General features: G+C 35.3%; 1 pseudogene; it reads left to right on the top strand.

The window, feature by feature from the left end:
- LOC129085577 (uncharacterized) overlaps nt 1–15,465 on the top strand; it is a 187,103-nt pseudogene that overhangs the window by 39,404 nt on the left and 132,234 nt on the right.

The raw sequence follows: 15,465 nt of genomic DNA, 5'->3' as shown, positions 1-15,465 counted from the left end.
ACCTCAGCAAATTCAGGAAAATTGAAATAACCAAACTTTTTCTCAGACCACAAGGGCTTGAAACTGGAAATCAACCTCAAAGAGAAACTTCAAAAACTTGCAAACTCATGGAGACTGAACAGTAGACTATTAAACAATGAATGGGTCAATAATGAGATAAGAGAAGAAATCAAAAAATTTCTGGAAACAAATGAAAATGAACAGACAACAGTCCAAAACCTATGGGACACAGCAAAGGCAGTCCTGAGAGGGAAGTTCATAGCAATACAGGCTTACCTAAAACAGATAGAAACATTTCAAATAAAAGACCTAACACTACAACTTCAAGAACTGGAGAAACAACAACAAATAAATCCCAGAGCAAGTAGATGGAAGGAAATAATCAAGATTAGAGCAGAACTGAATGACATAGAGACGAAAAGAACAATTCAAAGGATCAACCAATCCAGAAGCTGGTTCTTTGAAAAGATAAATAAAATTGACAAGCCTTTAAGCAGACTCATCAAGAAAAAAAGGGAGAGGACCCAAATTAATAATATCAGAAACGAAAAGAGGAGAAATAACAACTGATACCACAGAAATACAAAGGATTGTCAGAAAGTACAAAGAACAATTATATGCCAAGAAATTTGAAAACCTTGATGAAATGGACAAATTTTTAGAAAAGTATAATCTTCCAACACTGAAGGAGGAAGAAACAGAAAGCTTGAACAGACAGATAACAGCTGGGGAAATTGAAGCAGTAATGAAGAAACTCCCAGCACACAAAAGCCCAGGGCCTGACTGTTTCACAGGAGAATTTTACAAAACATTTAAGGAAGAGCTAACCCCTGTCCTTCTCAGACTCTTCCAAAAAATCCAAGAGGAGGGAAGACTCCCAGACTCTTTCTATGAGGCCAGCATCACCCTGATCCCAAAATCAGATAAAGACCCTACAAAGAAAGAAAACTACAGGCCAATTTCGCTGATGAACATAGATGCTAAAATCCTCCACAAAATATTGGCAAACTGCATCCAGCAATACATTAAAAAGATTATCCACCACAATCAAGTGGGATTCATTCCAGGCATGCAGGGATGGTTCAATATACGCAAATCAGTAAACGTGATACATCACATAAGTAAAAGAAGCGACAAAAACGACATGAAAATCTCGATAGATGCAGAAAAAGCATTCGATAAGGTACAGCACGCATTTATGATCAAAACACTCAGCAAAATGGGAATAAATGGGGCATTCCTCAACATAATAATGGCCATATATGAGAAACCTACAGCCAACTTCATACTCAACGGGCAAAAACTGAAAGCTTTCCCACTAAGATCGGGAGCACAACAAGGATTTCCGCTCTCACCGCTTCTTTCAACATCGTATTGGAAGTCCTAGCCACAGCGGTCAGACAAGAGAAAGAGATAAAAGGCATCCAAATAGGAAAGGAGGAAGTAAAGCTCTCATTGTTTGCAGATGCCATGATAGTGTACATAGAGAACCCTGTAGACTCTACCAAAAAACTCCTCAACCTAATAAGTGAATTTGGCAAAACAGCAGGATACAAAGTCAATATTCAGAAATCAAAGGCATTTTTGTAAACCAGCAATGAAATAGAAGAAGAAGAAATCAGAAAAAAAAATACCATTCAATATAGCAAGAAGAAAAATAAAGTACCTAGGAATAAATTTAACCAAAGAGGTAAAAGACCTATACGCAGAAAACTATACAACATTGAAGAAAGAAATTAAGGAAGACACAAATAAATGGAAGTGTATACCGTGCTCAAGGATGGAAGAATTAATATCATCAAAATGTCCATACTACCCAAAGCAATTTATAGATTCAACATAATCCCTATTAAGATACCAATGACATATTTCACAGAAATAGAACAGACATTTCAAAAACGTATATGGAACCATAAACGACCCTGAATAGCCGCAGCAATTTTGATGAAGAAACACAAAGTAGTAGGGATCACAATACCGGACATCAAACTATATTACAAAGCCACTATACTCAAAACAATCTGGTACTGGCACAAGAACAGATCCATAGACCAGTGGAACAGAATAGAAAACCCAGAAATAAGCCAGGTCTCCATGGGCATCTAATATTTGACAAAGGGGGCAGAAGCATAAAATGGAGCAATAATAGCCTCTTCAACAAATGGTGTTGGGAGAGCTGGACGGCTACATGCAAAAAATTGCAATTGGATCATCAGCTGACACCATACACAAAAATAAACTCAAGATGGATAAAAGACTTCAATATCAGTTGCAACCCCATAAAAGTCCTAGAGGAGAACATTGGCAGGAAACTCTCAGATATCCCACACAGCAACTTTTTCACTGATATGTCTCCTAAAGCAAGGGACATAAAGGAAAGAATAAAGAAGTGGGGCCTCATCAAAATAAGAAGCTTCTGCACGGCGAAAGAAAACATCAGCAAAATGAAAAGGGAGCCAACCATATGGGAAAATATATTCGCTAATGATACATCAGATAGAGGTTTGATCTCCAAGATATATAAAGAACTCACTCGACTCCACTCCAAGAGGACAAACGATCCAATCAAAAAATGGGCAAAGGACCTGGGCAGACGCTTTTCCAAGGAGAAGATACAGAGGGCCCAGAGGCATTTGAAAGGATGCTCAGCATCACTAGCCATCAGAGAAATGCAGATCAAAACCACCATGAGGTACCACCTCACACCGGTCAGAATGGCCATCATAAACAGATCAACAAACAGCAGGTGCTGGCGAGGCTGTGGAGGAAAGGGAACCCTAGTCCACTGTTGGTGGGAATGCAGACTGGTGCAGCCACTGTGGAAAGCAGTGTGGAATTTCCTCAGAAAGCTGAAAATGGAACTGCCTTTTGATCCAGTGATTCCCCTGCTGGGACTATACCCTAAGAATACCAAAACGCCAGTACAAAAGAACCTCTGCACCCCAATGTTCATAGCAGCACAATTTACAATAGCCAAGTGTTGGAAGCAACCTCAATGCCCATCAGTAGATGATTGGATCAAAAAGTAATGGTACATATACACAATGGAATACTACGCAGCAGAAAGAAAAATGAACTACTAAACTTCGCGACAGCATGGATGGAACTGGAGAGCATTATGCTAAGCGAAATAAGCCAGGGGGCAAAAGACAAATACCATATGATCTCACCTATAAGCGGAACCTAACCAACAATACAAAGATGCAAGGAAAATAAGACCAGCAACACTAAAAGGACAAGAAATCAATAGAGACAAGAGGGAAGGGGGGGCGGGGAAAAGGAAGGGAAGGGGAAAGTCAAGGAACATATAGCAAGGACTCATGGACAAAACCAAAGGGGAAGAGCTGAGGGAGGGAAGGAGGGAGGGGGCAAGGGAAAGTGTTGGGGTAGGCAGAGACAAATGTATTTGAAAAAAAAAAGAAGATTAAAAAAAAAGAAATATAAAGTGAGCCACATATGTAACTTTTAATTTTCTGATAACCCACACTAATAACATTAAAATATCAAGCAAATTAATTATTATAATACATTTTATTTAGGTCAATATCTATAAATATTATTTCAACTTATAGTCAATATAAAAATTTAGAGATATTTTACTTTTTTGTGTGGTTTGAAATGTACGTGTATTTTACGCTGATAACAAATTGTAATGTGAGATGCCTAATTTTAAGGGCTCCAAAGGCATAAGTGACTATGGTATTGAGCAATGCAGTATAGATAATTAGATTCGGAAGTCTAGCCATTCAGGTTTCAATGGTAGAGTTATGAGGAACTCTTAGAGAACTATAACTTCCCAGCCCACAAAATGCTGCTTAACCAATGCACAACATAATACATACAACATAAAAGGTTTGAATACAAAAGGTATTCCTGGAGACAGGTTGTGAGTTCTTCAGCATACTAGGAGTTAGTAACTTCTCAATGATTTTAAAGAAGGCCTGTTTCACATATCAACTTTCTTGATGCTGGTTTGTACATAAGAGTCTTTATAAAGAGAGTATAATTGCTTAGGTAAACATTTATTTATGAATTTTACATATACCTAAAATTAGAATTTGTGTTTCTGTATTAATGTTTCTTAACTCTGGCTGTGTATCAGAATTATCTGCGGAGCCAGGTCAGGAACTCTGTAGGACTCAGAATCTTTGGGAGTGACTCTTAGGTGTGTATATATTCCACATTTTCTGCAAGGCATTTTGATGGGCAGCTGGGCTTAAGAACTACTACTATAGACTTGGTTCTTATGTATGGAAGATGATTGTGGGCATGGAAGGTAGTAATTATCATGAGTGATAGTTAGTTGGCCTGGTTCTGGAAAATGGGGAGAGAGAAAATATTAAACTCGAAAGCATAGGAGAGTGGAAGGAATGAAGAAGAAGGAGAAGGAGGAGGAGGAGGAGAAGGAAGAAGCTTTAGAAGAAAAAGCCAGTAATGGTTTATCAGACATTGACATAGATAGGGGTTGTATCATGTCTTTTCTAGAACATAGTGTGTATATATATATACATTTCTACCCAAACCCACCTTGCATACCTGCCTGTCTGCCTTTGGGAGAGCCTACAAAAAAACATTCAATTGCAAATGAGATGTGCCATCTTATGGTCTGTAAACAAGGAAGTTTATTTGAAATATGTGAATTTAGAAAGTGCTAGATATCATAGAACACAATGTTCCTCATTACTACAATAAAAAAGAACAATGATCTGCCAATGTGATTACTAGATACAATAGAATAACTGCATATTTTCACCTCAGTATTAATTATTACAATGAACACAAATTATTATCCTATAAGTAAATACCAGTTAATTTCTGCCTTTAATTGTTTTTTAAAAAGCCATTAGTAATATAATTCTAATACTATTTTATACAAGTTATTTCAAAGAAATATATAATTATTGGATAAATAGCTATTTAAATTATGGTGAAATTTTCTATAAGAGGGAATTACTAGAAAATAAACTTTGCATAAAAAAGACTTCAATCTTATGTTGGATTGAGTCCCTCAGTATAGGAGAAAGTAATTAAAATAAGTACACTAATCTTTAGGAGTAGGCAAAATAAGCAAATACTGAGTGGTATGATTTCAAGATCGTTTGGAGGGACCCCCTAAATCTTACCTGAAAACTTTAATGGTGGAACATCTTTAGAAGCCTATTTGTCTGAAGATTCTCCAGGGAAAATGACAGTGTGCTGCAGAGCTGACATTATTGATATCAGCTGCCAATGTGATTACTTAGGTAAAATGGATTAACTACTCATTTTATTTTTACAAGGTATGAATGGAAAATAAACAACCAAACTCCTGCTCCTTCCTGCCACTGCCATGTCTCCTCCCAGTCTACTCTGCCTCTGCTCCCTTACTTCTGATGAAAGCCTGCTAAGCTCTGCTTACACTCTTCTTTCTGTTCCTATTGGGCTTTAATTTGTAGGCCGACAGCACCCTTCTTTTGTAAATTTCCAGAGGAATTTACATATGTGTGTTTTGGGGTGGGCCACATTTCCTATGCTCCCTCTAGCCTCAAACTTGGTTTCATGGGTGGAGGCTGTTTTCCTGATACGAGCTCATCTTTGCTCATTGCCATCTATGCCCTGGCCTGGCTTAGCTTTATCAGAAAGGGAAATTCAGAATTACAGTCCGTGTGAAAGGAGAGAGAAAGAACCCAAAACTGCTTAGATTTCAAAGGAGAAGGGCATCGTCTTTGGTTTCGAACCTACCAGGGGCTTGAGGGCTGGGTGGATCAGAAGGGCGGGCATATTTAATAATCTGAAACTATAACATGGTGGCATTAAAAGGTTAGTGTGCCCAAATTCTAAATGGCAGGAAAATGAAATGTGGGATGGATGTGAGAAAGAGCCATGGCAAGGCTTTATATTAGAAGAAATGAAAAATAATTATAGAAATGGATAGTACAAGAGTTAAATAAATGGTGAGTGATTTAATTGTATTTGAAAAGCTTTTTTTTTTTTTTTTTTCCTTTTTATCTCCAACTTTCACTGAAGTTATTTCAGGTGTTCTTTCCACCCTGTTTCACTTACTCAGAGGTCTAGGGGAGAGCATTTGGTTGGCCATGTTTTGGTCACTTGCCTGCTTCTTGGCTTTGTCTCAGGTAGGAGGAGAAGGTTCTGCCAACCCTTCCTGATTTCTGTCGTCAGAGACTGGATCTGCAGTTACTGACCATCAATACAATACACACTGGAGACTATGAAATTGGGAAGTGGGTGCAATTCAGCAAAATAAATCAACCAGACAACAACCTGATATATGTCCCGTACAGTTCCTATGTCTTTGATTAGTTAATGATCATTTTCCATTGTTAAAAATCTCAGTACAACTCAAAATTAGAAGTGGTATATGAATGATTAGTTAGACATAAAATAATTTATATAATATTTTGCTTAGAGTATACACACACACACACTAAAATGCTTTATTTATTTTTCCTTTCTTCCTCTTCATTTACTGAAAAGCATATTGATTGAGCATCATCTATTTGCCAAGCACTATGCTAAATATAGGAGATATTAAAGTAGACACTGCAGACACGAAAGCTGTCTATGTTCATAGAACATATTACATCAGCAAAGTCACACTGAGAGCAACTCTTGAGATTACAGTTGACTAATCTAGATTAATATGTCATGGTCAAAAAAGCAATATTTTCTCATATAAGATATTTATATCTATTTCATAAATAGTTTTTTAAAAAAATGATTGATTATTTGTGGAAGCATGGGTGAAAAGGAAGTGTGTGTGTGTATCATATTAGCATAACTGGGATCCCAGTTTAGCTATATGTTCAGCCTAGGGCTGACATTTGTGGCTTGAAGTAATCTAAACAAAGAAAGAAGCAAGCAAACAAAGATTTTTGATGAAAAACAAAGAGAAATTTAGGTTTTCTGATATGTCAAGGATGTGGTCAGTATCTTAGCAGTTTAATAGAAATGGCTTTTTTCTAAAAATCTTTTAAAAAACATTGAGTGAAACTAAAAACAACAACACTTTTTGGCTATTAGCATAAGAAGTCACGCTATCTCAGTAAAGTCCTATATCAAATCCAAACTTCACTAAACTCTCTTTAGCTGCCACATGACTGGTTTTTTTTTTTTTTTGCATTTGCATTTTAAGAAAGATGAAGATGACTCCTGGGAAAGAACTAGTGCTAGGGGAAGAAGAAATCAGCCACACAAGATTGATCTCTTGCAATATCTTAGGGCCAGAGAGGAAATGTAGTTTTGATTATAGTACAGTGTTTGCCAATCATATTGTCCTGTGGGTAACCCTCAGGCATTTACTACTGGGTCTATTCCAGAATGACTTAAAATAAAAACTGAGATCTCTGTCACTTGTTAGGGACCTCAGTAGCTCTACCTGCTAACCTGTGCAACATGGAGGATCACCATGTCAGTAGAAGATGATGCATACCCCTTCACTTGGCATTGCTAGTGGAACATGGGATAGAGGTGTAAGTTCAAGTTTTCATCAGACTGGAGAAGGTGTTGACGAGAGCATGGCAAGGTCTATAATGAGTACTAGCAGGAATCAATACTAAAGGTGATGGGGTCACTTGAGGTGGCCACAGCAGCAGCTCTAGAATCAATAGGAAGTGGTTTCCCTGTGACTTTGGAGTGGAGGTGCTATCAGTGATTTCATCATGGGTATGGAGACATCTGGGGTTTGGAGAGTACCTTTGTGAACATGAAATCTCCGACAACAGGCAGCAAAGAAAAAGGCTGAACGTTAAAGAAAGAATATGGCAGATGTCCAAAGAACCTGAGAGGACTGGGTTTGAGTATGTGTGATCTAAGGCTTTCTAGTCTTCTAGGAGAAAGGGAGGTAATCTGAATTAAGGGTATGAGATCCATAATAGTTGTGCTTGAGCTAGAGAAATCCTGGGTTGGGGTGGCAGTTGTGACCCTAAACCTACCTTCAGATTGCTGTGGCCATTAGAAATACTCATGTATGAAAAATTGTAATAAAAGTTACATGTAAGTATACATGTTAAGCACATAATTAAAATTGCACAAGTATGTAATGTGAATGCTTTTCTTCCCCCCCATGGCACACATAGCCTAGATTATTTAGGCAATGATTTCACATAAAACTATTTACATTTTTCTCGCTTATAGCTGTTTTTTCCTTAAGATGGAAAACAGGTGTTATACCAAATTTATAGAACATTAAAAATATTTTTTGCTTTGGGACATTTGAAAAAAATGTAGAAAAATAATTTGCTTTAGATTTATTGAACTGACCTGGTTTTGTGGCTCTAGATATCATTTGATTCTGAAGTGATTCAAATTTTTTTCATTGACTTGGAAGGTTAAAAATAAACACTCATAAAGGCATCCATTCTACTGTAATAAGGAAATATTTTATGTAGATAGCAGGTGGATAAAATTTTTGTCAATTTACACAAATCAATTTAAACTTACTCTTGTGCTCTTTTCTTAAAAAGTACAAACAAAATTCTAGAACAATGTTTGTCCAGTTGAAAGAGCATTTTAATCAAATAGTTTTGGGAATTTTAACAATTTTCTCCTGACAACAAACTACCTATGTCCAGGTAATCAGATATATTTGCCCAGGAAATTAGCAGAATGTCTATTTCTATTGTCTTTTTCTATTTCTGTTAATGCTTTAGTTGAAGCCATTGGTGACCATTTCCCAACTGTTATAAATTGTTATTTTTCTATCTTCTCTTCATATTGATGTTAGTGAAACCCCACTGTATAAATTGTTTGTAAAATAACATTTATAAAAATCTATCTTATATGGTTGGTTGGAGAAAGAAGTTTTATAAGGATAATTTTAATATTCAGAGATATTACCTTATTATACTGGTTCATTTATGATAGCTAGATCCATACATTTAAACCTCTAGATTTATTTGTATGCCAATGAAGTCTATATACCTTCAAAATAAAAAAATGTGAGCATAAGAATCAATATGATGGTAAAAAGCAAGGTTAAGAATTTTATATTTATAGAAAAGCTTGAACCAGAGATCATATAGCTGATATTACAGAAGTACAATAACTTACTCATATAAACAGCTCCATGGTAAAGGAACTGAGGGAATAACTTGTGTTCTGATATTTACTAATGTAATCAGTGTTTTAGCAGTTAGGTTACTGAAGAGTTTACCTATGTCCTCTTAAATATTTGGTGAAATTTTTAAAAGACGTTTTGCTACCAGAATAAGAAGTTGTATTGTATCAATTAAATTCCACAGAAGTTTCAAACTTCACGAGACTATCATCTTGACTGGAGTTTAAAAGTTGCATTTTCTTTTTAAGAATAATCTTACCAAAAAAGTTTTTTCATGATCTTTGTATTTTATACTTTTAGCATAAATTAATCTTTAATATCCAACTAATTCCATTTAGAGTTCTTTTTGGATAATTTTTCTCCTATTGAAAAGAGTTTAATAGAAAATGAGATTTTCTTGAGTCTTCATTAGATTAATTGACCGAAAACCTAATTTAAAAAATTCATGAGAAGTCCTGAACCCTTTGCGTTTTGAGATAGGGAATTTAGTTGTCTATAAATAACCAGATTTTTTAGAGAAAGAATTCTTAATTAAGATTGTTGAAACTAAATATAATAGTCGATTATATTGGTTGCTTTCATACTGAAGTAGGCTGCAGTGTGACCAAAACATTACTATCTGAATGAACCCTAAAACATAATACATATATCTAAGTAATCTTAGATCCATGAGGAAAACTATTATTAAATAAATGAAGGCACAACCAGAAAGATTAGAGGGTTGATTGATGTCTAATATCAGGTAATTTCTAATTTGTAAGGCAATATTTTATGTATGCAGGATAATGTTGCCAGGATTCAAACTAGCAAGAAATAAAACCTACTTTGATATATTACTTTGAAAGACTTTTAAATATGTGTATAAAAAACCCAATATATTTATACTTAACCTCTGAATTACCGTCAGTGCCTAATCGTAATAGTTTCCTATTTAGAAGTCAGGTACTTAGGGACATGCTTTAACTCTGAGGATTTGAAGTCCAGAGGAGCCCATGATGCATTAATGCCTTGGAGTACTGCAGGATAAAGCCCGGCAGCAATTATGCACTCAACAGCACTCGAGTGGTTTGAAAGTTAAAATGCCTGGTAATTTACCACAAGGGAGGGCCTTAGGGGAAGAAAGAATATGGCTCAATTAATTAGCACTTGTTAGCAAACTTCAACTATTACCCTATTTAGAGTTTCAAATCACTGATATCTCAAATACCCACAAGATTTGAAAAGGAAGTAAGAATAAGCAGTTAAGAAAGCTAATTTGTCCAACATTGGCACCAGCTCTTGAATATAGTGTTAGCAGCAGACCAATTTTCACAGGTTAGACTTTCTACCAAGAAGAAAAGGGAAATGGTATTAATTTGCTATTTTCAACTCTGTTGTTGTTTGTGCCTTTCAGTTTGAGTTTCTAGGTAAGATTAGTACTCTTGATGACCACCAATGGATTCCTATAAAGGTCTAATATAAATAAATTTTGAGAGCTATCTATAGCTTTATTATGGGTGTTGGTTTTCTACTTATTCATTATACTTCTTAAGTGGCCATTGTTGGTATTTAAGAAAATTAATTGTTCTTAATGATTATCTGGTTGTTTTTTTTTTTTAAGCTGTTATTCAGTAATATATTCCTTGTTTTAAAACTTTTTCAGTTAAGTCTCATGATTTTATGGTATGAAATCATATTGTTGTCAGCTAATAATTACACAAAATACAATTATTTTCAGTACTTTTAGTTCATGTTTTTTTTTTTTTGTTTTTGTTTTTGTTTTTTTGCCCTGATTGCTTTGGTCAACATTTCTAAGAGAATGTTAAATAATAATTGATAGTGGACATCCAAGTCATAGTTTGAGTTTTTATTATTAGATTTTGTTTGTTTGGGTTTTGTTGTTTTGTTTGCTATTTAATATAATGAACCTTTGGTTTAAGATAACTATCCTTTATTATATTAAGAAGTATTCTTGTGTCTTTAGTTGTCTTTAGTTTGAAAAATTTGTAAATTAACATTATGAAAATAGTATTTTAATGGATATGATACAGTTTATACCTGAATTTGATGTAGTTCCAACTAACCTCTATTCTATTTCAGCCCTTGGATCTCCACATTTATGTGGCATACATCTATGTAAGCTATCTGGCCTTGTGAATAAGGAAACCTGAGATCTTTGTATTGGATTTTCAAAGTGGGAGAAATGTGAAGTTTTTTCTAAATCTATTTATACATTTCATAGGAATCAAATTTTAGTTATCTAGGCTTCCTTTAAAAAATAATGTTCAGCAGAACATCCTACTTTGTAAATTTTGGGCTCATGGCTGTAATCATAGACTATAAATTGTTTAATTATTTAGTTTACATGTACGTCTCATGTTTATTTCACTTATAGGATATATTAGAAAACATAATGATTGTTGATAAAAAGCTGAGTTGAAGCACGTGGATGCACAGGAAAAGGACAAGCGAGGAGCCAATAAAAACCTCCTGAATAACAGATGTATTCTGATTTTCTTCCTCCAGAGTTAATGTAGCTGACTCGAAAGGAAGTGATTGCCTCGTTGAGTCAAGACACTCCTATGATTCACACTAACCTTTCTCTGGTGGGCAATTTCATTCTCACTCTTATAGCCCCCAAGGAACTGCATGGGTGCACACTGGAGGATTTCCTGACCAAAGTTCATGTGCGGTGTAATTTAAGTAAAAGCCCTGAATTATGTTCTATGCTGTTCTGAGTTAAATGATAGGAAAACCTGATATGTGTGGAAGGGCAAAGGCAAGTGCATGTGTTTCCCTCCCCCAGTTCAGTAAAAAATAGCACAAGAAGTGCATTAACTGGTGTTGATTCTAAACATTGAACAGCAAATGCTATGGCGTTGGAAATAGAGTATCAATGGGACTAATTTACTGATTTATTTGCTTATGTATCACATCAATTTCTTCAGTGTTAAACCATACTGCTATATATGCGACTGTCAGATTATTCATCAGAATATAACAAACAGTAAAACATCAGCTATATTAAAACCTATTGCATGCATATTGCTAAATGCCCTACTTTGAATTTCCCAGTGGATCTGTTAATTTTCCTGTGAGATGATTTTAGACATATCCAAAAGCATATTCTGAATGATAAGGGCATTTTTAGGAATTTATCCTATTAGCAATCTACCTTCTGGTAATATCCACACTATACTAAAATCATCTCACTTTATTAAATCCTGACACTAACCAATAAAACATGAGCAAAGGGACTAGTGTTAAGATGAAGTCTGCTGTTTTGAAATTTGTAAGAGGTTCCTTGTGCTTTACCATCCTAAACTCTGCCTACTGTGTTTAGGTTATTGGCTTCTCATAGCAAGATACACCAATAGAAAGGAGAGTCTTTTTAATGTTTAATAGTAGGTTCTTATTTGATTCATATGGTATAGCAATCAGTTGGCAAAATAGTAATGTCATCAAAAATAAATATTGTTATAAATAATAAATTATAACTTATTATAATTTACTTTTTATATTATATATTTTGTATTTATAATAATTATACATTATTGTTTCACTATCTCAACAGTCTTGAGATCGTAGTGATTTAATCCTGAGTGTCATTCCTATTGTGAAACAAAGGGATACACAGGATGTACCCCCACCCCTCTCTGGGGTGCCTAATCACCTTCTCTGGCTCTATTTTTCCCCATGTCACTTATCATCATCTAATAAACTATAATGAACTATATACATGTGTTTCTTTTATTCTTCCATCCATAGAATGTGAACTCTGAGGGAAGGGATTTTTGAATGTTGTGTTTTACTGACATATTCACATAATAAGCACTCAGTAAGAATTGGTTGAATGAATGAATGGGTATGAGACATCTTATCAGCATAAAGTGACACTATACAGCAACTTAAAAATAATTTGAGCAAAACATTAGTTAAACTGTATTCTGAGTCTAGTGAAGAAGTTTGAATTTTCAATTCTTACTTTATTATTTTGCAACTTTAGGAGGCTGAGAAAAAGTGAGGAACATCTGCTAAGAAAACCTGCTTCACCTGTCTTTATGTCTTTGTGTCTTTTCTCCTTAGCTCATGCTGCTTTTGTTACAAATTTCCTTCCCCAGTACTTTTGATTTGGCTAATTCCTAATAATGTTCTAAAACTTATTTCAGATAGCAATTTTTTCCAGGAAGACTTCCCTGAAGTCTCCAGTATGGGTTAGATGCTCGTGCTGTGTGCTCAAGCAGAACGTAATTCCTTAACACAACATTAAATTATATCAGACCATACATGTTTAGGTTTCTTGTTCTCTCAGTGAGCTGTGCTCTAAAAGGAGGGACCGTGGTTCTTTGCTGGTTTTTTAAATCCAGACATAGTGTTTGGTTCCATGAAGGCACTCTTTTAAAAAGAAACAGAAAGAGGCTGTTCATGGGAAAGAGAGAGAGGAAGGGGAATAGAAAGAGGTGATAACTTGTTGCTCATTTTAATCAAGAAAGACCATCTGGACAATGAAAGGGTTTCAGTATCAAAATAGGCTTCCCACAATGGATTCAAGTGATACTTTGAGTACCTCTGTGTGCCAGACCCAATTCTCTGCACTGAGGGGACTGCAGTAAACAAAGAGAGAATGTTATTGCCCTCATTTTAGTGGAGGAGATAGACAATAAACAAGGATAATGTTATATATGTAAAACAATACATTATGTACAATATAGTGTAAAATGGATATAAAACATAAAACTATATGAATTATATAAATATATAATACAGAATTTGGTGATGTCTAAAGGATATCAATATTGAGCATGTCAAGGATTGCCTCTTTGCTCAAGTTCTCTCATAATTCTTTACTTGTAAAGTGCTATTTGCCCTATCCCAGAATGGGAAGTACAAAATAAATCACTCCAGGAGTGGCATTTATAACTTACATGTGTGCATCAACCCACACTCAATGTGAAAGGAGCAATTTGCATAGATTTCAAAATGTAGACCTTTGAGGGGCCCATCTTCCACTTGCGTGCAGAAGCAAGGAGCCCTGAGGGAAGGCTTAGAGGTCTGCAAGGCTCCCGCGGTGCAAGCCCTCTTCTCGCACAGCTGGGCAAGACCCTAATTTCTCAACTGACAAGGATGAAAATGATTTGAGTACCTACAAACCAAATAAACTTCTCCAGACTTTTGGTTAAAAATGACTTAACTTTGTTTCACTCTCTAAGGCCTTTTCTGAAACTTTTTTTATTGAATTTGTTGAGATGACATTGGTTAATAAAATTATATAGGTTTCAGGTGTACAATTCTATAATACGTCATCTGTGTATTATGTTATGTGTTCACCACCCTATCTCAAGTCTCCTTCCATCACCATTTATCTACCCTGCACCCCTTTCCAACTCTCCCTACCACCCTTTCCCTCTAGTAATCACCATACTGTTCTCTGTGTATATGAAATTTTGTTTGGTATTATTTACCAATAAGTCGTTTCAGTAGACAAAGAATTTGAGTTCTGCATTGGATTGGGGGTGTTGCCAGCATATGGGTGCCAATAGTTGACTGAAGCTGCTACGGCAATATAATAAGGAATACTCTAACATTTTTGTTTTGATTGAGGTGAATTATTTTTCCAGCATATGGACAACGGTACTTAGAATATCACAGTGCTTTGTGGTAAAGGGAAAAAACAAAACAATTACAGTGAGTGAGGTAGAATTGCTGTGTTATTGCAGTACATAAGACTTTGATTACACACTGCCAAGATTCATACCAGCCTAGTAGTTGTTGACAGATAAAGTAACAAAAATGAAACTCATTTATTTTTCTTTATTGAGACCTCAAGGAAAAGCAGATTTTCAGCTCTTGTACTTGCTACATTGATAGAACAGAGACTGACAGCAAAAATGTGCCAGTCCAGAAATATAAATTAAACCTAGGTTTGTATCAAAATTCCAGTTAGTCTTGCAGAAGGAGCTGCCGTTTGGGTTATTTTTGATCTTAAAACAAATATACTATGGAGTATCACAGTATACCTGGTTTACATTAACCCTTTCCTGTGAGCACTACTTTCAAAACTATTGTTTTTAGTCTATATTGCCTTATTACTTTCACAGCGTCTGAGGCTACTTGAATTATCACCGGAGGAGGTTACTTTTTACTGAATGCAAATTACTAGCAACATATATACACATCTCAGTCTGTAGGAAGTATAAAACTAGATTTGGAAAATTGATAATGGACCTTTTTTATCCATTACAAAGTCATATCTGAGGCTACAGTTTGGTTATTGAGATAGGAGCAAAAGTAAGTGGGAAAATAAAGTGAGAATTTTTGGTTTGTGTTGAGATTGTTGATGTGTATTAAATACAATTTAGACTAAATCATTTGTACCTTCCCTTCATGTTACTTAACATAGAAAGACCTGTAATCAGGCCTTTTTGACTTCC

Source organism: Pteronotus mesoamericanus, unplaced genomic scaffold, assembly GCF_021234165.1.
Source record: "Pteronotus mesoamericanus isolate MK-2021 breed Mesoamerican mustached bat unplaced genomic scaffold, CSHL_Meso_final scaffold_31, whole genome shotgun sequence".
Classification (NCBI taxonomy): domain Eukaryota; kingdom Metazoa; phylum Chordata; class Mammalia; order Chiroptera; family Mormoopidae; genus Pteronotus; species Pteronotus mesoamericanus.
The sequence above is the reverse complement of the archived record's forward strand: the minus strand, read 5'-3'. Positions and strand labels throughout refer to the sequence as shown.